Source organism: Narcine bancroftii, chromosome 4 (genome assembly GCF_036971445.1).
Source record: "Narcine bancroftii isolate sNarBan1 chromosome 4, sNarBan1.hap1, whole genome shotgun sequence".
NCBI lineage: Eukaryota > Metazoa > Chordata > Chondrichthyes > Torpediniformes > Narcinidae > Narcine > Narcine bancroftii.
In genome coordinates, this window is record NC_091472.1 from 97812179 (window position 1) to 97839689 (window position 27511).

A 27511-nucleotide genomic window follows, 5' to 3' on the forward strand; every position below is an offset into this window, starting at 1 on the left:
CCAGATTTTGATATTCTTTTTCCAATTTTGTGATCTCCTGTTCCAATGTCTCCACCTCAGTCAGGTGTTTTTTATTTTTAACACTTTTGGTGTACAAAATTATTTGGCCCCTTAGGTAGGCCTTTAGTGTGTCCCAGATTAAGAATTTATTATTAGTCACAAAACAGAGCAATTTGACCCCTTACAAAGGTGCAGAAATCTGGGTTTCTCATCAGCGTAGCATTAAGGCGCCACCTATAAACATTTGTCTGTTTTTCAGGCATTGTTATCTGCAAGGTAAATATTCCAACTCAAGCCAGCTAGTCATCAAAAAGTAACCAATTCTGGTGTGAGAGTCATGGGACTTTGAATAAAAGTAGTAGACCCTGGCCTATGGGTTCCTCTGTCTCTATATGTCTATCAAATTTAATTTTTTCATAAAGGCCAGAGTTGTTTTTGCCTCCTTGGACCTCGCCAATGTCTTTGTTGTCTTATCTAGAATAGGGTCCAGGCAGAAGTTTAGATCTCCTCCAATTAATATGTTCTGTTTACCCTCTGCAGCCCTTAGGAAAGGGAAAGCATTTTGCATGAACAGCTTGTAATCAAAATTTGGTGCATGGAGGTTTAGTAGTGTCCATGGTTCTGAATATAGTTGGCAGGGCACCATTACAAATCTCCTGGTTGGGTCTGTAGCTTCACCACTCACTATCATTGGAACCCTTTTTTTTATTAAAATGGGTACCCACCTATCCTTAAAACCAAAGGAGGAGGAGGAGGAGGAGGAGGAGAATACCTCCCCAACCTAGTCCCTTTTTAGTTTGTCATGTTCCCTTTTTGTCAAGAACATTTCCTGTAAAAATATTATGTCTGCTTTTAGTTTTTAAAGGTGTGCCAGGACCCTATTCCTTTTTATGGGGCTGTTTAAGCCATTCACATTAATACTAATAAATTTAATAGTCTTATTCTTGAGTGTTTCTATATCTTATCTTTTCACTTTAACAGTACCCTTGTTTGTTTGTCTTGAATGGTGCCCTCATCACGCCCTTCTGTATTTCATGGTCTCTCAATGCGTATGTCCACACCAGCCAGAAAGAGAGAGAAGAATAAAGATAAACATGAGACAAGCAAAATCCCCTCCTTCATCTCCCCATAAACAAGCCTAGATGAAATAAATAAACCTTAAAAAACCCCAATTTATCAAGGTTAACAAGCAAACTATTCCTGTCTTCTATTTTGGCATCTCTCCTCTTTGCTCCTGTGCTATCTCGAGTCTCCACGGGTACCATTTTCTCTCTTGCCTGGACTGCGCTGCAGCCTTGCATAGTCTCTTCCACCTCAAGCTCCCATTATTTTCTCCATTTACACATTTTTAAAGAAAAAAATATATATAATCCTCCGTTCCCTCCAATCGTTGCAAAACTTTGTCAAAACCCCAGCTACTTTGTCCAACAATATCCTCAATCACCTTAATTATTTTCATAAATCAATAATTGTCGAACGGTCATGACCCACCCCCCCCCCCCGCCCCATAGTTTTTGATTCATAGCTTTTCAGGCATTCCATCCATGGCTCCTTCAAGGGGTTTGAGTCAGCTTGTATTTTTGCAGGCTTACATACCTTATGATAGCTCCCAGGCATATAACATAGCATCCCATGGTTCCTTGAAATGCTTCCTCTCCCCTCCAGATAGCATGATTTTTAGCGTGGCTGGGTACAGCATCACATACTCAACTTTTTTGTCTCTCAGTATTTTCTTGACCTGATCACATTCTTTTCTCTGTTTTAGCAGCACAAAATTTAAGTCGCATTAATAATCAATGCTATCGCTTCTTTACATCATTCAGCCCAGGATTATTCTGATATGTTCATTGCTAAATCTACTTCCCATATTTCCCTGGACTTATGAATTCTGAGCTTTTCCCCATCTGTCTTGGGGGTAAAATAAATTTGAGTAATAAACCTAGGTATATTAACCACCCATAAAATGAATTCCAATTGACTCGACCTTGGAGAAATTGTATTGTTTCCCCAAATTTCTCTTAAAAAAGCTCTTAATTGCAGATAGCAAAGAAAGGTGCCATTCGGGACATCATATATTTACTTCATTTTTTTGAATGACATTAAAATTTCATATAACAATCTGCAATATACCTAATTCCCTTTGGGACCAAATATTTAAAATCCTATTCCCTATTATCATAGGCAGCAATGGATTGTTACATAATGGAGCCCTGATAGAAATTTCAGTTTTCCTTCCTATTATGTCATTGATGTCTTGCTATATTTTAATCAAAATGATCAATATAGGATTAGAATACTTTTTATTAATTAGTTTCAAGTTCAACCTATAAATAAAATCTTTGGGTGATGATTCCTCCAACACGTGTAGTGCCATATGTACCCAATTTGGTGATTCTGATTGAGATAGAGAGAGAGAGAGAGAGAGAGAGAGAGAGAGAGAGAGAGAAAATAAATAAATAGAAAGTAAATAAATAAATAAATAAATAGATAGAAAAAGCCAAAAACCTCAGCTGTGAAGCCAGATAGTATTTCTTAAAATCCGGAAGCCTCAAACCCCCTGATTTGTAGTCCCATTTCAATTTATCCAGTGTTATCCTCTGCACTTTATTGTTCCATAAAAATTGCCTAACTATACCATTTATTATTTTTAAAAACTTATTTGATATATATATTGGTATTGATTGGAGCAAATATTGGATCTTTAGCATGGTCTTCATTTTAATACAGTTAACCCTTCCTATTAAGGTCAGGGGCAGGTCCTTCCACTTCTGCAAATCTTTTTCCATCTTTGCCAATAAGGAAGAGTAAGTCAATTTATATAGCTTGTTCAAATTGTTATCGAGATGATTCCTAAATATTTAATCCCATTGTTTTTCCATTTAAGCATACTGTTTACTTTAAAACGCTCATAAATTTTTGTTTGTTATTGGTAAAATTTCACTTTTTTCCATATTTATTTTATATCCTGATACTCTCCCATATTTTAATAAAATTTCCTGTAATTTCTCCATGGAACCTTCGGGTTCAGACATATAGAGCAGTACATCATCAGCAAACAAACTAATCTTGTGTTGAACTTGTCTGGCTTTGAAGCCTTTTATTTTAGGATCACCCCTGATCATCTTTGCCAAAGGTTCTATCACTATAACAAATAGTGCTGGAGAAAGGGGGCAGCTTAATGGGAACATTCCTGATATCTGGTTATTAGCTATTATTTTTGCCTGTGGATTTTAGTATAGAGCCTTAACCCAATTTATAAATCCTCATCCAATACCAAATGTTTCCAATGTTTTAAACAAAAAAGGCCACTCAAGTCTGTCAAATGCCTTTTTTGGATCTAGAGATATTATTATATTTGGGTTCTTCCATGACTGAGCTAAGTCTATTATGTTAAATAGTCACACCAAGTTATTTGAAGCTTGCCTCCTTTTAACAAATCCTACTTGATCTTTGTGAATTAATCTAGATAAAAATTGTCCCAATTAGTTTGCTCATGCTTTTTCTATTATTTTGTAATCTGCAAGAGATATCGGTCTATAAAATGAGGTTTTCATAGGATTTCTATTCTCTTTGGGCAACACTGCTGTTGAGAAGGAATCCCATAACTTGTAGGTTTTCACTGCTTGTTCTAATATATCCATAAACAGGAGTATTAACAGCTCTTTAAATTCTTTATAAAACTCGACCAGAAATCCATTCTCGCCTGGAGCTTGATGGCTTGAAGCATCCCCAGTATTTTTTCAATTTCTTCCTGGTAAATTGAAAATCTAATTCCTGTTTCTCCTTATCCTTCAACTTCGAGAGTTCCACTTCATCTAAGAACTTAACTATTTCGCCTCATCCCCAGTGAGTCAGACTTATATAAATTTTTGTAATGTTGTTGAAATGCTTCATTTATCTCTTTTTGATTGTATGTAATTGTGTCATTTTCTTTTTGTATAGCATTTATAGCTCTCGCTGATTCTTCAGCCTTCAGTTGCCATGATATTTTATGCGCTCTTTCTCCCAATTTGTAGTATATCTGTTTTGTATTTAATATAGTCCTTTCTATTCTATATGTTTGCAAGATGTTGTATTGGATTTTCTTATTTTCTAGTGATCTATATTTGTCTTTATTTCCCATCCTTTGATATTTCTTTTATAATTCCCCTATTTCCATCCCCAATTTACTTATTTCTGCATTAAATTCTCTTTTAATCGTTTTGTATATTAAATAATTTGTCCTCTCAAATATGCCTTTAACGTATCCCATATTAGAATATGAGAGCTCCGTTGATCCCAAATTAGTTTCACAAAAGAATTCAATCTGTTGTCTTATAAATTATTTAAAATCCTCTCTTTTTAATAACATTGTATTCAATCACCATCTGTATTTATTTTCCTGCTTCTCTGATAATTGTATTACCAAGGTGAGCGATGAGTGATCTGAGTGCAGCCTAGGTAAGTATTCAGTTTTTACCACTCGATCTTTCAGACTTGACGATAGCAAAAATAAATTTATTCTGGTATGTGAGTCATACATTTTTGAATAAAATGAATAATCTCTCACCATACATCTATCAAGTTTAAATCTTTCATATACGAGAGAGTTAATTTATCTGCCTTGGCTCTTGTTACCATTTTTGCTGATTTACCTAGGATCGGATCCAAACAAAAATTAAAGTCCCCTCCAATCAATGTATTTTTCCTTCCCTCTGCACCTCTTAAAAATACGTCCTTCATAAAGATCTCGTCATCATAATTCAGGGCATAAATATTCATTAATGTCCATGATTCTGAGTAAAGTTTGCCATTTATCTTTACATATCTACCCGCTTGGTCCATGGAGACATTTTCTACAGTGATTGGGACATTTTTATTAATCAAAATTGCCACACCTTCTACTTTTGAATTGAATGAGGAAGAGAAGACCTGCACCCTCCACAATCACTCAATTTGTCGTGTTCTACTTTAGTAAATTGTGTTCCTTGGAGAAATACTATGTCAGCTTTTATCTATTTTAAATATGGGAGTATTCTTTTCTTTTCCTTTTGACCCTCCCGTTCAAACTATTGACATTAAAACATAAACTTCAATGACTTGCCCATAATAATATTAAAAATTCTGTGAAAATATACAAGCATGTAAACAGTTTTGTGATCTGTGACCTCGTCCTAAAATCATGCAACTTCTGCCCCAGTAGTGATGTATGCAGGAAGGCTCATGAAGAAAAGCCCATGAAAGCCTTCAAGGAGAAAGAAGAACCCCAGCCTAAAGCACCATCTTGAAAACTATCCCCCCATTGACACTATTACCCACCCCCCCAGCCAGAGTTCTACCATGCTATACCTTCAGAACCTTCTTTCCATTCTCCGAGCTCCCTGAGACGTAGATAGGATAGAATTTTGAGATTTAACTATAACAATTAAGATGACCACCACATTAAAAAAAAGCTTTACTATGTCCTTAAATATCTTGCTTACACCACCGGCTTCACAGTTCCTATTCATAGTTGTTGAATAAACTCTTCCACTTCTTTTGATTTAAAATATCTTCTATTGCCTTTGGAAATGTCCACTCTTAACGTCGCTGGGTACAACATTGTATATTTAAAGTCCTTTTCTCAGATTAGCCTCTTGACCACATTGAATTGTCTTCTCTGAATCACTGCGTTACTAAAGTCCTGGAAGAATATGGTGTCTGCATTGTCCTATTTCAAGAGAGAACAGAATTTTGAGTATTTTCATAAGCATTTCTTAGCATTGTCTCTCTATCCTTGAAGCTCAACAATCTCACCAGAATGGTTTGAGGGCATGCTTCACCCATTCTCCTCAGTCCCAATGTTCGATGAGTGCGTTCAATGTGCACTCGGTCACTGAGTTCATCGGTGTGAAGGACTTGAGGGATCCAAGTCTCAAAGTATTTCATGGCATTTCTGCCTTCTGCACCTTCTCTCAGGTCAACAATTCGCACATTGTTCTGAGAAAGGTAAGCGTTAACAGCTAGTGATAGTGTAGCTAGGTTTTGCAGCATTCTAGCAAGGCGGGCAAGGCAATTCAAAAGGACCAATTAGCACAATGACCAACTGTAAGAATTTACTTTGAACCAATCATCGAGCAGGTCTGATGAGAAGCTGTCAATCTTGTGTAGCAATGGAACTTGTCCTTAGTAGCAATGGTGTAGGGTAAGAATATATAGTGTAAACTTTTGATTGGGCCAAATGTAACTCCACCCATGTGTGAGCAAGATAAAGGAAAGAGCTGTGAAACACGAGGTCAGTCTCTGCCAACCTTTCCATCATTGTGGGATCTTCCAGTCATTCTTCAATATTAATCTTTAAAAGATGTATCCACACTTTTGTAGTTGAAAAATATTTCATTAAAACCATTTTTTGGTTATCTTTTAGAGGATTTTCTCAGAGAGCTCAGGGAAACACGTCTGCTTAGCCACCCAGCATGGCCACACACCCCTTCTTTCTTTTTCTTGATTTCAGCTTCTTGCCTCAGTTGCTGATTTCTGATTTAGAGGACCTCCCTATCCTCTAAAGCATATCTTTTCTCCAACTTGTTGTTGTGCACAGACAGTAGTCAAGTCTGCTGGCGCCTTAGCATGTATAACTGATATGCTTGAAGCACGCGAAGCTGGACTTGGTCTCGATGTCTTTGAAGACTTTGAAGATCTTCCTGCGCTAATAACCTTGGAAATACTATCATTAAGATTCACATCTGAATTTTCAGATACCACTAATCGAGTCTCTATCATCTGGATTTCGCTTGGTACAGCACCAGTGGGATTTTGCAACATACATTAATCTATTACAGTTCCACTAACCTTTAACCCAGCTAATGAGGTCTGCAGTGCCTTGACAGTCTTCTTCTTGCTTGCTAGTTGAAGCTGCTTCTTCTTTGACTACTGGCTCCAATTTCCTGCCAAGTGTTATCAGTCCAGCTTGTTGGTTCAACTCATGATCAAACTGTTCTTTGAGAGAATTGTGTGTATTCTTTTCAAAAGGTATACAACTTTGCATCTCTATATTCCGTATGTCTAATACCTGTTGGAAAAAAAATCTATTAATTGATAAATATCTGAGAATTTGGTTTTCATGTACATAAAAAATTGGTGTTATAATTTTATGAATAACTTATGTCAATATGTTAAAATATGATAAGTACTTTATTACTTTCTGGTTCTATTTCATTTTATTTCACTCTATTTGATGTTATCTGTGTGTATATATATATATATATACACACTTACATTTTGAAATAAATATATATTACATAGTGGTGTCTTGCTTTACTATGTATTATATATTAAAAAATATAATTGTAGTTGTAGGTATTAGATATACTTAAGTTACAATTTATTAATTAGATAATATCCAGTGTTGTGATAAAACTAGTTTATCTTTTTTCTCTTTTATCTCTTCTTTGTTTCTTTCTAGGTGGGATGGAGTGGGTGGGGGGTGGAGAAAATGATAAAAAGGTATTGATTTTGAAATGTAAGATTTCTTCGCTTTGTATGTACTTTTGATACATGTACTAATAAAATAAAATTTGAAACAGTTCTTTGAGAAGAGCTGTTTGCTTAAGGTCTTTAGCCAAATGAGGTTTCTTATTCATCTTGTGTTCTTCACACTGCAACCTAGCTTCTGCCCTTGCTTCTCCTGGTTCCTGGGAACTGTAAACAAATTTTGTATCTTGGTCTCTTTAAGAGAGTTGCAGCTGGCTGACTTGTCTCTATGTGGTTCTGCACACAAGCTTTCTTATCTCTGTTTGTTTATGGTTTATAAGAACATCTTCTGGGCTTCCTACCAATTATATTGCTAAAGCTCTGGATTATCTGTTCAAGGTTGCAAGTGTCTGGCCAGACCTTGGCTCATTTTCAAACTGTGCAATTCAGACAGGTTCTCATGATTTCTGGAACATTGTTATTACAGCTTGGATGCCTCTTGGCATTAAATCAAGTTGTTAATTCTTTTAGACAAATTTTATGAGCCTTTCTTCTAAACAAAGCTCACAATTAAATTTTTCTTTGAATTAAAATATGGATGACACTTTCCTTATTATAATATATCCTAATTTCAAAGTATCATCTTCCAAGGCATGAGCTGTGATATCCCAAATTTAGATTTCTTTAATCCAACAAATCAAACTCTGTGACTGTTACTTTATGTAGCTTTAACTCATTGATAAAATGGATAAACATTTTGTGTAGCTTCACATTAAGACCTTCATAATGATGAATAACAAAGCATTTACTATACAATAGAGATATAAAATGTGTATAAAGAAGCTTTTGAGATACACAAACTTTAAAGAGATACAAAAAGGTATTTAAAGAGATGCAAAAATTCAAAGAACAATTTCTCGTGCTCACGCTTCCTTTATATCTGGTTGTATAATGAGCAAGTTGTTAGTCTGTGCAGATATTATGACATATAACATCATAGTCACTACAGTAACACTACAAACAATAGTTATCTAAAGAGGCAGGCACAAAAAATTAACTAAGAATAAAAAAACAGAAGGTTTTGACCTTTACATTATGTTTCTGTGGAGTGAGGAGCATTGCCTTGGTAGTTGGTGTTGAAGGGAACAATCATAGTAATGGACAAATGGTGCCAATTTAGTCATGAGTAGTGGTAGGATTAGTAGTCAGGGATGGTTAATTCAGTGGTCACAGGGTATGAATGAATGGAGTATGGGGGAGAAAGTGCCCATTTGAGTTGGGTACAGATTGCAAGTTTGGATGAATTACAGATCATTTTGACTGAGCAAGCCCACACTGACTCCGAGTACAGCAATCCTCTTTGTGCTATTCATCCACTCTTTCAGCCCTGAAAATTATTCTCCATCAAGTGACTATCCCATTTTAAATTTCAGTTCAGAATCCAAAAAAATAGCTTCTTATTGGATTAAAATGCTTGTCACCTCCTGTCAAAACCTCCAATGGTGTTAAATCAAAATTATATGCTGATTTGCATAATCTTTATTCAAGTTTCTAATTGCATAAATGTGACTACTTTGAGTTAATGGAACTTGCTCATAATGAATCTCTGCTAGATTTATAACAGGTAAATGCCTGAATCTAAGAAAACCATGCAATCATGCATTTGTTAAACAAATGCCTTTAGAAGAAAATATGATCTTGACTAAAGCTTCACATGAGGGAAACATATGTTAGAAATAGAAGTACCTTAACAGAAATTGCTCGAGACAAAAATTGAGAACAAAGAAGATTTATTATAACAACAATGCAAAGTTGGGTGCTTCCCCTTACCCTGGGAATACATACATACACTGCGGCTCACCCAACTTTTATACAGTGAATTTCAGTATCAGAATACCCTCCCCCTTACATTCTTCTGCCTCCTGGATGGGTTTGGCATTAGGCAATCCTTCCTGCCTACGTGCAGTTTCAGTGGACTTGGAGGACCAGGGGGTATCCTGTCGGTGTCTTCTCATGTCATTATCCCCATTGTCCTTATTCACAACCTTGCCCTTGTCCCCATTCACACCTTTCCAACTCTCAGATACAGTCTCTTCATATGCAGAGTTCGCTAATCCTGTCTAGGGTTTACTAATTTAATATGCATAACTTGATAAATCTGTGTATGGCTTACTAATTATTTATGTAGAACTTGGTACTTCTGTCTAGGGCTAGGAGACCCTTTCTCATCCAGACTATCTCAACTTCCTATATTTTATTATTCCTTACCTCTCCTTATCTTATTCATACGGTGGGCTCACTGATCCTGTCGAAAAGACTAGAAGATTCTTATCTTACAGAGGCAGACTCTGCTTCCTGCATTCTAATTTCCATGCTTAGCCTGTTCATACTGGTTTAATCCATCACTCCACATGTCTGCACTAGTTTCCCCATCTTTCATATTTTATGTCAAGTTTCCTCATCTCTCACACATTGAGAATTAGAATGCAGAAGCCTTTGCACAATTCGTGATTTACCATGAATTAATGAAACATCAAGTACGTTAACACTGAGTACAACAGATTTAGACTGCATAATTTGGTGTGGCAGGAGCAATAATTAATAAAAACGACTTAATTGCCTTTTATTAGGTATCTAAATAAACCTCATTACAGAGAGCACACAGCCATTAACTGAAAAAATAAGTCCGCATTCATAGGCATTAACAGGCAAATTTTCCATATCACTTCTAGTCTTATAACATGGCAGCAGACCCAGTACCCTGAATCTGATTCAGTTTCTGAACAAGTTTATCAATGACATCCATAATCCAACTATATAGTGAGACTGTTCACAATAAGTAAGGGCTCAAGGACCTCTCTTTTGAATGACTTTGGCTCAAAATTCATTGACACACTTCCAAATAAAATGATATTGTAGTTGATAATTAGTTTAACCCAGAGTAAAGCAATGTTGAGCATATTTCTAGGTCCCTTGTGCCCACTGGGGAAATTTATTTGGCAGGAATTATATTTTAAATAGCATTTATTTTCTGGTGTGAAACTTCCCTAAATGATATCAGGAGCAGTGTATGCACATAATACCATCCTAGTAAAAGATTTTCAACCTGGTCTGAAAAATAAAATGCTGCAAGGAACTCTGAGTTTCTCCAGCATTTTTGAGTAAACTTTCACATTTCCAAGTTGTCTAGAAAAGTCTTTGGTAGAAACAGAACTAGCCTCCTGAGCTCATTTTTTTTTTCCTGTGACTGGGAATGTATCCTGGAAGCACTTTTGCATGATGTGAGAAACAGAAGTACCTTCACAGAAATTGCTCGAGACAAAAATTGAGAACAAAGAACATTTATTATAACAACAATGCAAACTTGGGTGCTTCCCCTTTCCCTGGGAATACACACACACACACACACACACTGTGGCTCACCCAACTTTTATACAGTTTATTTCAGTATAGAAGTACCCTCCCCCTTACATTCTTCTGCCTCCTGGATGAGTTTGGCATGAGGAAATCCTGTCTGCCTACGTGCTGTTTCTGTGAACTTGGAGGACCAGGGGGGTATCCTGTCTGTGTCCCATCATGTCATTGTCCTTATTGTCCTTATTCACACCTTCCCAACCCTCAGGGCTTACTAACTCTCATATGCAGAACTTGCTAATTCTGTCTAAGGCTTACTAATTACATATGTGGAACTTGCTGACTCTGTCTAAGGCTAGAAGACCCTTATCTTATTCAGACTAACTTTACTTCCTACATTCTATTATCTACCCTTATCCTATTCATACTGGCTTTATTCATTACACATATATCCATACTAGCTTTCTTCATCTCTCATATTTTTATATTAGTTTTACTCATCTCTCACAATCCTCACTTTTCTTTTAGCTACGCTTCGTGAATTCTCAACTGAAATGTATTACTTGTAAACTTGGTCTTTTTCCCAGCGAGTCAGTAAACGAACTGCAGTCTCAGCATCATCAGATAGAATTTGGGAAACATACATCCTTTGGGTTATAGTGATCTGACGAGGGGTCCGTTGAATTAAATACTGCACACAAGTCTTTAGGCAGGGGAGCACCATAATGGCCAGAATAGCGAGTCCAGCTGCTATAAGGGCTGTGGGTATCAGATTCCAGTTACCAATAAAAAGTCTAGTCCATCTCACACCGGATCAAGGTTGCCAAGTCTGAACCTGGGCATGGGAAGATTTTCGAACTCCTGAAGAAGTGTCTTTAACCGCCTGACCGTTGTGAGCATTGTCATTAACCAGTCTTTCACAAACGCTGCCTTCAGCAGCCAACAAGTAATCGAGAGCCAGGCGGTTTTGTTGAACTGTGGCTCGTATCTGTCGTCTTTCTTCAGCCCATAAATTCAGGGCCATCGCTGTCTGTTTGGTGATGATCTCCAAAGCTGCCTGGAGTCTGATTAAACGATTTAAATGCCAAGCAGTTGTGGTGTTCTGGAGCAGCTTACGTCGTTTACAACTGGAACTCCCCTTACAGTGGTGGTTCTTAACATTCCGAATGTCTGTGTGACCCAAAGGATGATTTACAGGAGACCAAGTTGGGGAGGGGTGTTTCTTGTCACTTAATCTGTGAGTTGCAGCTTGTCTGCAAACATTAGCATAAGTATCACTGAACCTGTGAGTTGCAGCCTGTCTGTGACATTAGCATATGTATTCACTCTATCTCTGCTACATGTACAATCCTGACTAACATTCTGTCTGTCATTGTCCCACCAGCTTCTTTGTGCTATCTCTTTAAAACTCCTCTTTTTAATACCAGTAGAGGCTGAAATACAAATCAAATCTATTCCCCTAGGGCTGTTCTGTTCCCCTGGTCCATGTTGGGACCCATACCCCACTATGACTATGCTCTATACCTGCACCCTGTCTACATTCTAAAGGTAAATAATTGTCACCTCTGCTGCCCCTGTTCCAGGAGGACTTAATACATCATGAACACTTTGGTGATTTCCCAAAAATTGGGAACCAACAAGTAAACATAACAACAAATCGTAAAAATAGCATTACAGCACTTTTTCCCCACGTAGTGTAACTTTTAGATCTGAAGGATGAGGGACTGCACGCCAGGTGGAGGGTAGATTATCAATGTCATTAGTCCGTGGATCAGCAGCTCGTTTAATTCGTTGTATGTGGCTCCATCCCTTTTCTTTTGTTTGCACGGCAGTGTCTGTAATCAAAAGTACACAATAGGGGCCATCCCAGACAGGTTTTAGTTGGTGATCTTGCCATGCTTTTACATATACCCAATCACCAGGTTTAATAGAATGAATAGGATACTCCAGGGGTGGGGTTTGAGCTAATAAACCCTTCCGTTTTAATTCGTATAGAGAGGCAGAAAGTCCCTTTAAATATTTGGATATGTACTGGTCATTAGCCTCAGGGGTAGGGGTATTAATGTGGAATCCCATGTAAGGAAGACCAAACATCATCTCATATGCCGAGACATCAAGATCCTTATGAGGGGCTGTGCGAGTCCTGATTAAAGCTAAGGGTAAGCATTTAATCCAGGAGAGACCAGTTTCCTCATGAAGTCGAGTGAGCTGATTTTTCAAGGTCTGATTCATTCGTTCAACACAGCCTGAACTCTGGGGGTGCCATGGGGTATGTAGCTGCCAATCTATTCCCAGTATTTTACACACACCCTGGAGTACCTGAGAGGTAAAATGTGTACCTCGATCTGAGTCAATGGTTTGAATCATACCATATCGTGGAATCACAGACTCCAGTAGTATCCTGATAACGGTGCTGGCACGATCATTAGGGGTCGGGAAAGCCTCAACCCATCGTGTGAAATGATCTACCATCACCAGGAGGTATTTGTAAACCCCTATCTTAGGTAATTCCGTAAAGTCAATTTGTATCCGTTGAAACGGGCGTACAGCTATATCACGACCGCCAGGCATTACCTGGTGCATAACTTTCTTATTTACTCTCTGACAGATTGGACAACCCCGAGTACTTTGCTTGGCTATAGTGTATATTCCCAAGCAATGAAAATACCGTACAAAAGTATCCACAAGTGCCTGTGTTCCCCAGTGTGTCTGCCGGTGGAGCTGATCAATAATTTGCCGAGCCAAGGCTTTGTTCAGCACTTGGCGTCCTTCTGCCGTCTACCACAACCCATCAGCAGTTTGACGCATTCCCTGGTCCTTCATGTAAACTTCCTCTTCCCGTAAAAAGATGGGAGTCTTTTGAACGTCATATGGAGTGGGCAGTAACAGCTGCATGTCTATTTTCTCCGTGAGCACAGCCTGTTTGGCAGCTGCATCTGCCTGTCTATTCCCGTGTTTCAGGACTGTCACCACTTTGATGGCCCCGTACATGAACTACAGCTATCTCCTCAGGTAATGTAGGAGCATCTAGAGATTGGACAATTAAGTTTTCATGGATCAACTTTTGTCCATTCCCAGTTGTCATTCCCTGCTCTTTCCAGATCTTCCCAAAGGTGTGCACTACACCAAAAGCGTACTTTGAGTCTGTGTAGATCGTGCCCACCTTGTTCTCTAGACCCTGGAGAGCTCTACAGAGGGCATACAATTCACAAGATTGTGCTAACCAATGACCGGGAAGGCGACCAGCTTCAATCACTACTCCTTCCTTCCCATCCACTACACTATACCCGCTATAACGAGTGCCATCAATGCAACGGGAAGATCCATCAATAAGCCACCTTTCACCCTCCTGTAAAGGCTCATCGCTTAAATCCTCTCTAATTTTGGTCTGTAAATCAATTACCTCTAAACATACATGCTCTAAATCATTTATGGTGTTGTCAGAATTTGGAGAAACCAAGAAAGCTGCTGGATTCTGTTCTTTATTCGTAATCAGGGTCAAATCATCCCTATCCATTAGGATCGCTTCATATTTTAAAATTCTAGAGTCTGTAACCCACCTTCCAGCACATTGTAAGAGAATATTGCAGACTGTGTAAGGGGTGTGAACTATCATCGGGGCACCAAACGTAATCTTTCATCCTTCTTCAACTAAAATAGCAGTGGCTGCGATGGCTTGCACACATTCTGGCCAACCACGACAAACAGGGTCTAAAACTTTTGACAGAAAAGCAACTGGTTGTCTACAGCCTGCCCTCTCTTGTGTTAGTACTCCGGTGGCCACATCGTTTGGTTTCTGGACAGGCAAAATTGGGGTATTAAAAGGTGACATACAAGGTTCGAGTATACCATCTTTCACCAACTGGTCAATTACTGGCTGCAGCCCCTTTCGGCCAGCCATTGGAATTGGATACTGCTTTCATCTAATTACTTGCTCAGGATCTTTTAAAGTAACTTGCAAGGGAGGAATATCTAACACTCCTCTATTGCCTTTTTTTGCCCATACTCCAGGATTTATTAGTTCCTGATCCTCCTTGGTTAATACATACAATTGAACCCCGATACCCGATTCCTGTGGTCTGGTGCCGATAGCCAATTGGTCCTGTAAATCTCGTCCTAACAAACAAACTCCAGCTTGGGGAACTAGTAGAATGTCCTCCGTTACGATCTTCTCTCCCATTTGTATTCTTACATACCTTAATACAGGGACCGTAAAATCTCTTCCTCTGTCGGACTCTGGCTTTACCTTACTCTTAATTTAGTCTATGTGTGGTCTGAGTCCAGCGTGTTCTTTGAATGAAGTGATAGAAGGTATTCGGTTCAACAGTCAATTTATTACACAGCACAAGAATAAAACTTAACAGAGCTCTGGGTCAGTCGTTAGTTCATAGGTCACCTGCACAGTGAGCTATTCCCCAAGACTGACCCCTATTGTCCAGTTGGCTCAGTTTATATAGATCAACCTTATCATACAGAACAAAAGTTGGCTTCCTTTGCTAGATTTCATTATCATACAGAACAAAAGTTGTCTTCCTTTGCTAGATCTTTTTGCATAAGGGTTATCACAAGTCATCTCCTGTTTTGCAGATATCTGGGGTGTAGCGCTCCCATCTTAATCCTCCAGGCCAGACTATCCTGTTGTTTTGATCAGAAATTAATTCATCCCCAGATATTTCTAATCACCATTCTGTTCTTGTCTGGCTAATTTCTGCTGTTCTCTTTAACACCTCCTCCTGCCTTAATCTTCCTCCTAGACTGGTTTTCCATTCCCTTTGTTTCTTGCAGGCCATTCTTTGTTCTGGTCTGGCCTGTGTCTCCTGTGCTACTCACCACCTCCTTCAGTTTGAGCATTTCTCCTAAATTGTTTTATGCATTTCCTCTCCCTGTATTTGGGAGCAGACAATTTTGCTCAGCCAACTTTGCTCCATGCTGTGATTGCCACTTAATCACATTCCTCTTTTCCCCTGAACCATGCAGTAAATATACACTTATTAATTAATCATTTATTTCATAATGTTTTAACCCCTAGATTCCAACACCTCCTACTCCCGAAATCATCACTGTCCCCTCTATCTTAACACCCTTGGGTGGTTGTAAAATACTAGACCGGGCTGCCCCAGAATCTACTAAAAAGGTCATCTTGTCACTATGGGTTCCTATGCTTAAATTTACCAATGGTTCTCCGTGCAGCCCCACGGTGTGTATTGATTGAGAACCGTGACCCCCCTATTCATAATCTGCTTCCATCAGTGCGTAAGATCGCGTCTCCCTGGCTCACATTGGGCATTCTCTCTTAAAATGTCCCTCCTTTTTACAATAGTAGCAAACTAATGCTCCTGTTTCCCAATTCCTACTGGGATTACCACAAGGTCCTGGGAACGGTCGTCATCCCCGGAATTCCCCTCTACCCTTGCCCCTGCTCTGGTCTCTACTCTCCCACTCCCGGCGCTCCTCCCAATGTCCAGGAGCTGGCACACAGCCCCTACCCTTTCCTTGCTATCCCTCCACTACTTCCTTGACTGCTTGCATCAAAATCTTAGCCTTTCCTTTCTGTTTATCCTCAGACCTCTGGACGTATGCCCTTTGTGCGATCTGTAAAAGCTGTGATATTCCCTGTTCATGCCAATTCTCAGTCTTCTGCAATTTCCTTCTAATGTCTGGGGCTGAATTTGTAACGAAGCCCGTTAATACTAATTGTTCACCCGCTGGGGATTCTATATCCAGACCCCCATATTGCTGTATGGCCATATGCAATCTATTCAGAAATGCAGAGGGGGTCTCCTCGGGAATTGGGGAACCCCAGATAATGCTTTCTTAAAATTCTATCCCTTTGGAACAGATTCCTTGATTCCTTTTACCAGATTAACCCTATATTCCTCTATTAATGTGCGACCATCATTAGTATTCTTATCCCAATTTGGTTTTGCCAGGGGGAATTTAAGTTCCCCAGGTATCGCCTCTGGTCCCCCTTGGTGTTCCGTATCCCAGACTCTAATCCCTGCCAGGCGAATCATTCCACGTTCATCCAAAGTGAACAGAGCCCTAAAGATCAATGTTAACTCAACCCATGTATATATATCTTTGGTCCCAAAAATTGATCTAATTGTTCGGCACATCCCTGAAGATCCTCTATCAGGGAGGTCATTTCTCTCTTAAAGTTACGCACCGTACTAGTCAGGGGCACATTTACGAAACCGAGACCCCCTCCCACGGGAACTTCCCGTAAAGGTCTCATCCAGTTAATTTCTGGTTTATCCTCTCCTTTATAATGTCCAGGTTCCTGCTCTCTGGGAAATGAATCGAAGGGTTCTGCCCTTCCCTCCTGGAGGGTCTCACACTGTTCTGAATCAAAGTCTCCTCCCTCTCTTGTCAATTGAGGTGGTAATCTAGTACTTTGTGAACGGGTCATCATACCACCCCTACTTTCTTCTCCTTTCTTTAGCTGTGGGGGAGGAGGGGAAGGGGAAGAAGGGTAGAGCATAGGAGAGAGGGGAAAGATAGGAGCCGGCATAGGAGGAGCATAAGGTGGAAGAAGGGAATGTAACACATCCCATCCTTGTGTTTCAGGGACAAAAGGTTCCTCATCCTTCTTGTCCTTACATTCCTTTTCATTCAAAACCAGTTGATCAACCGATCCACTGAGCCAGCAGGCTGCATATTCTCTGCTCTCAATATTATCTCTTTGATTTTGATAGAGCCAGATGTTCAATGCCTGACACATCCAGTCCTCATCGGATCCGAACTTTGGCCAATATACCGAATTCCCTTTTATCGGGTTTTTAACCCATTCCAGACAGCAATACCTGACCATGGTCTGTTTGTCTTTCCCGCGGGTTCAACCCGCACCCCAATCAGATAGCATTAATCCTATCGGACTTTGCTTAGTTATCTGATCGTCCCATCCTTCCTTAGGACTATTTCTCTTGCTACTCACACCTCCCATACTAACAGGTAAGTAAAATTCCTCTTACTGGGATCCAGTAGCTATTCCTAGCGCGCTTCCTTAACGTCCTCCCATCGTTTGTTCTCAATGCCTCTTCTCGGATGTCACTCACTTTATCCACTGACCAGTCACCCGTCATCCGTGAGTCCAGCTGAATCAGCCGGGGTGCATCTACCCTCATTGTCGGGCACTCTGTCAGTGGAGGGAGTGGGATCCCGGACGATCCCCCATTTGTGAGAAACAGAAGTACCTTCATAGAAATTGCTCTAGACAAAAACTGAGAACAAAGAACATTTATTATACAACAATGCAAAGTTGAGTGCTTCCCCTTACCCTGGGAATACACACACACACTGGGGCTCACCCAACTTTTATACAGTTTATTTCAGTATAGAAGTACCCTCCCCCTTACATTCTTCTGCCTCCTGGATGAGTTTGGCATTAGCAATCCTGTCTGCCTACGTGCTATTTCTGTGAACTTGGAGGACCAGGGGGTATCCTGTCTGTGTCCCATCACGTCATTGTCCTTATTGTCCTTATTCACACCTTCCCAACCCTCAGGGCTTACTAACTCTCATATGCAGAACTTGCTAATTCTGTCTAAGGCTTACTAATTACATATGCGGAACTTGCTGACTCTGTCTAAGGCTAGAAGACCCTTATCTTATTCATACTAACTTTACTTCCTACATTCTTTTATCTACCCTTATTCTATTCATACTGGCTTTTTTTTCTTTCTTTTCTTTGGCTTGGCTTCGCAGACGAAGATTTATGGAGGGGTAAATGTCCATGTCTGCTGCAGGCTCGTTTGTGGCTGACCAGTCCGATGCGGGACAGGCAGACATGGTTGCAGTGGTTGCAGGGGAAAATTGGTTGGTTGGGGTTGGGTGTTCGGTTTTTCCTCCTTTGTCTTTTGTCAGTGAGGTGGGCTCTGCGGTCTTCTTCAAAGTAGGTTGCTGCCCGCTGAACTGTGAGGCGCCAAGATGCACGGTTTGAGGCGATATCAGCCCACTGGCGGTGGTCAATGTGGCAGGCACCAAGAGATTTCTTTAGGCAGTCCTTGTACCTCTTCTTTGGTGCACCTCTGACACGATGGCCAATGGAGAGCTCGCCATATAACATGATCTTGGGGAGGCGATGGTCCTCCATTCTGGAGACGTGACCTACCCAGCGCAGTTGGATCTTCAACAGCGTGGATTCGATGCTGTCGGCCTCTGCCATCTCAAGTACTTCGATGTTAGGGATGAAGTCGCTCCAATGAATGTTGAGGATGGAGCGGAGACAATGCTGGTGGAAGCGTTCTAGGAGCCGTAGGTGATGCCGGTAGAGGACCCATGATTCGGAGCCAAACAGGAGTGTGGGTATGACAACGGCTCTGTATAGGCTTATCTTTGTGCGGTTTTTCAGTTGGGTTTTTTTCCAGACTCTTTTGTGTAGTCTTTCAAAGGCGCTATTTGCCTTGGTGAGTCTGTTCTCTATCTCGTTGTCGATCCTTGCATCCGATGAAATGGTGCAGCCGAGATAGGTAAACTGGTTGACCGTTTTGAGTTTTGTGTGCCTGATGGAGATGTGGGGGGGCTGGTAGTCATGGTGGGGAGCTGGCTGATGGAGGACCTCAGTTTTCTTCAGGCTGACTTCCAGACCAAACATTTTGGCAGTTTCCGCAAAACAGGACGTCAAGCGCTGAAGAGCTGGCTCTGAATGGGCAACTAAAGCGGCATCGTCTGCAAAGAGTAGTTCACGGACAAGTTGCTCTTGTGTCTTGGTGTGAGCTTTCAGGCTTTATTCATTACACATATATCCATACTAGCTTTCTTCATCTCTCATATTTTTATATTAATTTTACTCATCTCTCACACATGACATTTGCATTTCCTGCCCCCACCCCTTGCAACGAAAATTTAGAAATTACAGGACATGCTAAAAATAACACAAAATAAGCCATATAATCTTGGCCCCTCTTCCATTGCCTTGTAATGGAAATTGGTTATTCGCCAGACCTGGAGCAAAAGAAAATGAAATCCCACATGATGACCTTCAGGAAAAGTTAGTTTTATTAATAATGTACAACTAGTCACTTTCATTTCAGTGGCAGATTAATAGTCCAGTTATTTTCCAACGACTAACCTACTTCAGCAGTAAAACATCTTAAACTTTGAACAGCCATGCAAGCTGGCAGATTGACAGCTAATGCCTACATTGTATTAACCAACATGCCTGGGCATGTTTCACTCATTTTATGTAGTTAATTGAGTGGAATACAGAATGAGATATATAGTTGAAGAAGTAACCTGGAAATTATTAATAAGAAGCTCCTTGGTATCTACACAATTGTTGGATATTACTTTATTGGTGCTAAAATCTGAGGTATGACAACGTTGTAGTTTGATTGTTATGCTTGGTTGAAAAAAGCATCAACAGCAGAAGTGTTATCAGCCATTAGTTGAAGGAGTGTATCACCTATTATATTTCCATGGTCACCAAATACAAGCCAAGCAGTCGCCAAATGTCTTTATAAAGCAGTGTGTGTTCATTTTGTTTTTCATTCTCTTGTTTTTAGGAAGGGTTTTCATAGTTGATGTGGCACAGAAAGAAGCTATTTGCCCCATTGTGCTGTCCTGAATCTTTTGAAAAGGGCTTTTAACTCTCCCCTCTCCCCTGCTCATTCCCGATAGCTTTGTGCATGTTTCAATATTGTAGTTTTATTCTGAATTCCTTTTGGAAAGTTATTCATGAATTTGTTCCACTACCCTTACAGTGTGTTTTGGATTATAATCACCTGCTGTGTTTAAGACGTTTTCAAGATCTATTTCAGAATCAGAATTTATTGCCATGAACTAGTCATGAAATTCAGTGTTTGTGGAAGCATCAAAGTGCAAACATTCATATTATAACCATCTTATGACATGACTATAAAATATAAAAATAATAGTGCATGAAAAGTAAAGCAGTGTCTTTGGTTCATCAATTATTCAGGAATTTGATGGCAGCGGGGAAGAAATTGTCCTTGTGCTGTTAAGTGCTTGTCTTTAGGCTCCTGTATCTCCTTCCCATTGATGGAGTGAAGAGAGCATGGCCTGGGTGGTGGGTGTCTTTGAGGATAGAGGCTGCTTTTTTAAGACACTGTCTCATGTTGATGTCCTCGATGGAGTGAAGTCTGGTGCCTATGATGTCACAGGCTGAGTTAACAACCCTCTGGAGTTTATTCATGTCCTGAGAGTTGACATCTCTCTGCCAGACAGTGATGCAACCAGCCAGAATTCTCTCCACAGCACACCTGTAGAAGTTTACAAAAGTCTTTAGTGACATCCGAATCTCCTCAGACACCTCAAAGTATAGCCACTGGCGAGCTTTCTTTGTGATTACATCAGCATGGAGACTCCATGACAGATCCTCAGAGATGTTGACACCCAGGAATTTGAAGTTCTTGATCCTCGATGAGGACGGGGTTGTGTTCCCCTGACTTCCTCCTGAAGTTCACAATCATCTTCTTGGTTTTGCTAATGTTGAGTACAAGGTTGTTGTCATTACACCATTCAATTAGCTGATCTATCTTCCTCCTGTACGCTTCCTTATTCCCATTTGTGATTCTGCCATCAACTGTGGTGTCATCAGCAAACTTGCAGATGGCATTAGAATTGTGCCTGGCCACACAGTTGTGGATGTATAATGAGTAGAACAGTGGGATAAGCACGCATCCTTGGGGTGCACCTGTATTGATAATCAGGGAGGAGGAGATGTTGTTTCCAATTCATACTGACTGTAGTCTTCCAATGAGTAAGTCAAGGATCCAGTTGCAGAGGGGAGTACAGAGGCCGAGAGTTTGTAGCTTCTTGACCAGCACTGAGGGAATAATGGTTTTGAAGACTGAGTGGTAGTTGATGAATTGCTGTTTTCAAGGTGATCCAGAGCTGAGTGGAGAGCCAGTGATATTGCATTTGGTGTGAAGTGATTGTGATGATGGGTGAATTGTAGTAGGTCCAGATTTTTGCTTAGGTACGTGTTAATTCTGGTCATGTCCAGCTTCTCGAAGCATTTAATCACAGTAGAAGTTAGTAGTACTGATGCCCTTTTGAAGCAGGTGGGAACCTCTAATTGTCGTAGTGAGAGGTTGAAAATGTCCACGAACACTCTGACTATATTTTCAGTACCCTGCCGGTGCACAAACAGGGCCTGATGCCTTGTGAGGGTTCATCCTCTTGAATGATGTTCTGATGTCGCTCTCAGAGACAGATATCACAAGGTCCTCAGCTTTTTCTGGGATTCTAGTAGGCACTGTTTGGTCCTTCTTCTAAAAGCAGCATATTCTGCTTCTTCCTCTTTTTTAACTCCAGCAGCATTTTCATAATTTTCAGTAACTCTAGAATTTCAGAAAGAAAAGGAAATTAAAAGAGTACAATTCACCCCATTAAGTAGATGTTGTCGTTGTTTATGAGGTCTAAAAACAGTCAGGCAACACGGAGAATTCTTTTTTTTAATAATTTTTTATTTTTCACACTGTGAACCATATCAACCAAAATATATACAAATGTTTCTCATTAAATATAGACAGTGCCATTTTCTCCCTCTCCCCTCTTCCCACCCCCCTCCAAAACCAATAAATATTCAACATATACAATACAATAAAACCATTAAACAATGTCATCACACAATGAAAAATAAACAAGAAAAATGTGTCATCTACTTTTACACACTGGATCAAGTCATTTTGTCTTCTTATCATTGAGGTCCGCGGTAGGCCCTCTCTGTTATATTCCATGTATGATTCCCAAATTTGTTCAAATAATGTGACTTTATTTTTTAAATTATATATTATTTTTTCCAATGGAATACATTTCTTCATTTCTATGTACCATTGCTGTATTCTCGGGCTCTCTTCCATTTTCTAAGTTGACATACATTTTTTTGCTACTACTAAGGCTATCATAATAAATCTTTTTTGCACTTTATCGAATTTGAGGCCTAATTCCATACTACTTATATTACTTAGAAGAAATATCTCTGAATTTTTTGCTGTTATTTTTTGTGATTTTATTTAATATCTAATTTAGATCTTCCCAAAACTTTTTCACTTTCTCACATGCCCAAATTGCATGTACTGTTGTTCCCGTTTCCTTCTTACAGCGAAAACATCTATCTGATAATGTTGGATCGCATTCTTTTAACTTTTGAGGTGTGATATATAACCTGTGTAACCAATTATTACTGTATCATGCATAACCTTGTGTTTATTGTATTCTTCATAGTTCCAGAACATAACTTTTCCCATCTTCATTTTTTATCTTTATGTTTAAATCCTTTTCCTACTTTTGTTTAGGTTCATAGTTTATTTCATAATTTTTCTTATCTTGCAGCTTAATGTACATGTTCGTTATAAATCTTTTAATTATCATTGTGTTTGTAATCACATATTCAAACTGCTTCCTTCTGGTAATCTCAGTCTGTTTCCCAATTTATCCTTTAAATAAGCTTTCAGTTGATGATATGCAAACATTGTACCATGAGTTATTCCATATTTGTACTTCAATTGTTCAAATGTTAATAAATTATTTCCAAAAAAATAATTTTCTATTCTTTTGATTCCTTTTCTCTCCCATTCTCTAAAGGAAAGGTTATCTATTGTAAATCCATATATTAAGTAAATGATGCAATACTGGTGAGCTTTTATATTGCACCAGCTTTTCATCCCACTTATAAAGTATATGTTCCGGTACCTTCTCCCCTATTTTATCTAGTTCTATCTTAGTCCAGTCTGGTTTTTCCCTTGTCTGGTAAAAATCTGATAAATACCTTAATTTTGTTACTCTATAATAATTTTTAAAATTTGGTAACTGCAAACCACCTTGGTTGTACCTTTCTGTTAATTTATCTCACACTATCCTCGGTTTCCCCCCTTTCCACAAGAATTTCCTTATTATTCTCTTTAGTTCATTAAAGAATTTCTCTGTTAAGGGAATTGGCAATGATTGAAATAAGTATTGTATCCTTGGGAAAACATTTATTTTAATGCAATTTACCCTTCCTATCAATGTTAGCGGTAATTCTTTCCAATGTTCTAAGTCTTCCTGCAATTTCTTTATTAATGGCTGATAATTTAGTTTGTACAGGTGGTTTAAGTTATTATCTAACCTAATACCTTGGTATCGGATTGCTTGTGTTTGCCATTTAAATGGAAATTCTTTTTAAAATTCTGTATAATCCGCATTACTCATTGGCATCACTTCACTTTTATTTGCGTTGATCTTGTACCTGATATTTCTCCATATTCCTTCAATTTCTTATGTAATTCTTTTATTGATATTTCTGGTTCTGTTAGGTATACTATGATGTTATCTGCAAATAAGATGATTTTATACTTCTTCTCCTTTATTTTTATCCCTTTTATTTTATTTTCTATTCTTATCAGTTCTGCCAATGGTTCTATTGCTAAAGCGAACAATGAGGGGGTAATTGACATCCCTGTCTAGTAGACCTACTTAATTTAACTTGGTTCGATACATATCCATTTACTGTTACGTTTGCCAGTGATCAATTATATAATGCTTTAATCCAATTAATATATTTTTCTGGTAGATTGAACCTCAATAATACTTTAAATAAATAATTCCATTCTACTCTGTCAAAGGGCTTTTTCTGCGTCTAAAGCAACAGCCACTCTTGGCTTCTTATTTCCTTGAACTGCATGAATTAGATTAATAAATTTACAGACATTATCCGCTGTTTGTCTTTTCTTAATAAATCCAGTTTGATCGTGTTTTATTATTTTTGGTACACAATCGACCAATCTGTATGCTAATAATTTTGCTATTTTGTAATCTGAGTTAAATAGAGATATTGGTCTATATGATGCTGGTGTTAATGGATCCTTCCCCGTCTTTGGTATTTCTGTAATTATTGCTGTCTTACATGAATCTGGCAAGTTTTGTGTTTCTTCTATCTGGTTCATTACTTCCAGGAGAGGAGGAATTAATAACTCTTTAAATGTTTTATAGAATTCTATTGGGAATCCATCCTCTTCTGGCATTTTATTGTTCGGCAGCTTTTTTTAATACATCCTGTACTTCCTCTATTTCAAACGGTTTTATCTCTTCTTGCAATTTTGGCAGTTCACTTTTAGCTAAAAACTCTTCTATTTTATCATCTTTCCCCTCGTTCTCAGTTTGGTATAATTGTTCATAAAATTCCTTAAAGTTCTCATTAATCTCTATTGGGTTATATGTAATTTGTTTGTCCTCTTTTTTTTGATGCCAATATAGTTCTTTTAGCTTGTTCTGTTTTAAGTTGCCAGGCTAATATTTTATGTGCTTTTTCTCCCAGTTCATAATACTTTTGCTTTATTTTCATTATGTTCTTCTCCACCTTGTATGTTTGTAATGTTTCGTATTTTTTTTTTGTCTGCCAATTCTCTCCTTTTCGTTATATCACCCCTTTTTACTGGTTCCTTTTCTGTACTTACGATCTCCCTTTCCAACTGCTCTATTTCCCGATTGTAATCTTTTTTCATCTTAATTACATAACTTATTATCAGCCTTCTAATGAAGGCTTTCATTGCATCCCATAATATAAATTTGTCTTTCACTGATTCCGTATTTATTTCAAAATATGTTTTAATTTGATGTTCAATAAACTCTCTAAATTCCTGCTTTTTAAATAGCATGGAATTTAACCTCCATCTATATGTTCTTGGTGGGATGTCCTCCAGTTCTGTTGCTAATAACAGGGGTGAATGATCAGATAGTAATCTAGCTTTATATTCAGTTTTCCTAACTCTCCCTTGAATATGGGCCAACAACAAAAACATATCAATCCTTAAGTATGTTTTATGCCTACTTAAATAATATGTGTATTCCTTCTTTCTTGGGTGCTGCCTCCTCCATATATCCATAAGTTTCATTTCCTGCATTGATTTAACCATAAATTTGGCCACTTTATTCTTTTTACTTGTCTTTTCTCCAGTTTTATCCAACCTTGGATCCAAATTAAGGTTAAAATCCCCTCCTATCAATATATTTGCTTGTGTATCTGCAATCTTGAAAAAAAAATCCTGCATAAACTTTTGATCCTCCTTATTAGGTGCATTTATATTGAGCAAATTCCAAAATTCTGAATATATCTGATGCTATCATTATATTCCTCCCTGCTGGATCTATTATTTCCTCCTTTATTTTGATTGGTACATTTTTATTAATTAATATGGCTACACCTCTGGCTTTTGAATTATATGGTGCTGCCACTACATGTCCTACCCAGTCTCTCTTTAATTTGTTATGTTCCACTTCAGTTAGATGTGTTGCCTGCACAATTGTTATATCTATTTTTTTCTTTATTCTGTAAATTTAATAGCCTCTTCCTTTTAATTTGGTTTTGTATTCCATTAATGTTTATAGTCATATAGTTCAACATGGCCATCTCATATCCTGTTTACACCTCATTTCCGCTTCCTCACCACCAACACCATCCCCCTTTTCCCCATTTTCATCTCTGTTTTCCCTTTTTAAACTCAATGTATGACAACACATTTAAAACATAAAATACTCCAACAACTCCCACATCCAATATAACCTTAACCCCAAATACCCCCTCCCCTCTCTGAGTTTCCCCTTAACTCTTGCTGGGCAATTACAACTCCCCTTTCCATTTGGATTGTGATCCTGTTCGCAAGCATCAACTGATTTCGCAGTGACGGTTATTCTCTCCCCCCCCCCCACCAACCCCCCCAGAAAACACTTTTTTTTACACATATAACAAAGTTCTTCGTTTCTTCCCCTTTACTTCCTTCCTTCCCTTCTCTTTCCCTTCTTTAGTTCTTTACATATACATTGTTTTTATATCTTTATATATACTTTATCGACATTCTTCATTCTTATTACATTTCTTCATCTCTCCTTCTGTCCTGCAAACTTTCTGCAAATTCTTGTGCTTTCTCTGGATCCAAGAACAGTCTGTTTTGCTCCCTGGGGATAAATATTTTAAGCACAGCTGGATGTCTTAGCATGAATTTATAACCTTTTTTCCATAGGATCAATTTTGCTGTATTAAACTCCTTCCTTTTCTTTAAGAGTTCAAAACTTATGTCTGGGTAAAAAAATAATTTTTGACCCTTGTATTCCAATGGTTTATTTGTCTTCTCTAATTTTATTCTTTGCCCGCTCCAGTATATTTTCTCTTGTCATATATCTCAAAAACTTTACTAAAATAGATCTAGGTTTTTTATGAATCTGTGGTTTCGGAGCTAGTGTTCTATGTGCCCTTTCTATTTCCATTTCTTCCTGCATTTCTGTCATTCCCAGGACCTTCGGGATCCATTTTTTAATAAATTTCTTCATATCTGTGTCTTTTTCATCTTCCTTCAGGCCCACTATTTTTATGTTGTTTCGCCTACTGTAATTTTCCAACACATCAATTTTCTGAGCTAACAACTCTTGTGTCTCTTTAATTTTTTTTATCACTTTCTTCCAATTTTCCTCTTAAGTTGTTTACTTCCATTTCTACAGCCGTTTCTTGTTCTTCCACATTTTCTACTCTTCTCCCTATTTCTATCATGACAAGTTCTAATCTTTGCATTTTATCTTATTTTCATTTTTCTTTTAATTGCACTAAATTCTAATGACAACCTTCTTTTAATGCTCTCATTTGTTCTTCAAAAAAAGCTTTATCTATATTCTGTCCTTCTATTTCTCTCTGAAGTTCGTGGTCTTCTTCTTCCTCTTCTTCTGTGTTTGTACCTGTGCTTGTGTCTTCTTCTTCTCTTCTTTGTATCTGTGTCTCTTCTGATTTTTCTGA

At 38.5% G+C, this 27511-nt stretch overlaps 1 protein-coding gene and 1 long non-coding RNA gene across 12 annotated transcripts in view; one reads left to right on the plus strand and one right to left on the minus strand.

The window, feature by feature from the left end:
• LOC138760870 (centromere protein J-like) overlaps positions 1-27511 on the plus strand; it is a 221397-nt gene that overhangs the window by 28552 nt on the left and 165334 nt on the right. The gene's annotated exons all lie outside the window — the stretch shown is intronic.
• LOC138759903 (uncharacterized) lies at positions 1624-7024 on the minus strand. Its single transcript, XR_011355210.1, has 3 exons — positions 6811-7024; positions 5463-5689; positions 1624-1756 (listed from the first exon to the last, which is right to left on the minus strand). It is a non-coding gene; the product is annotated as an uncharacterized lncRNA (long non-coding RNA).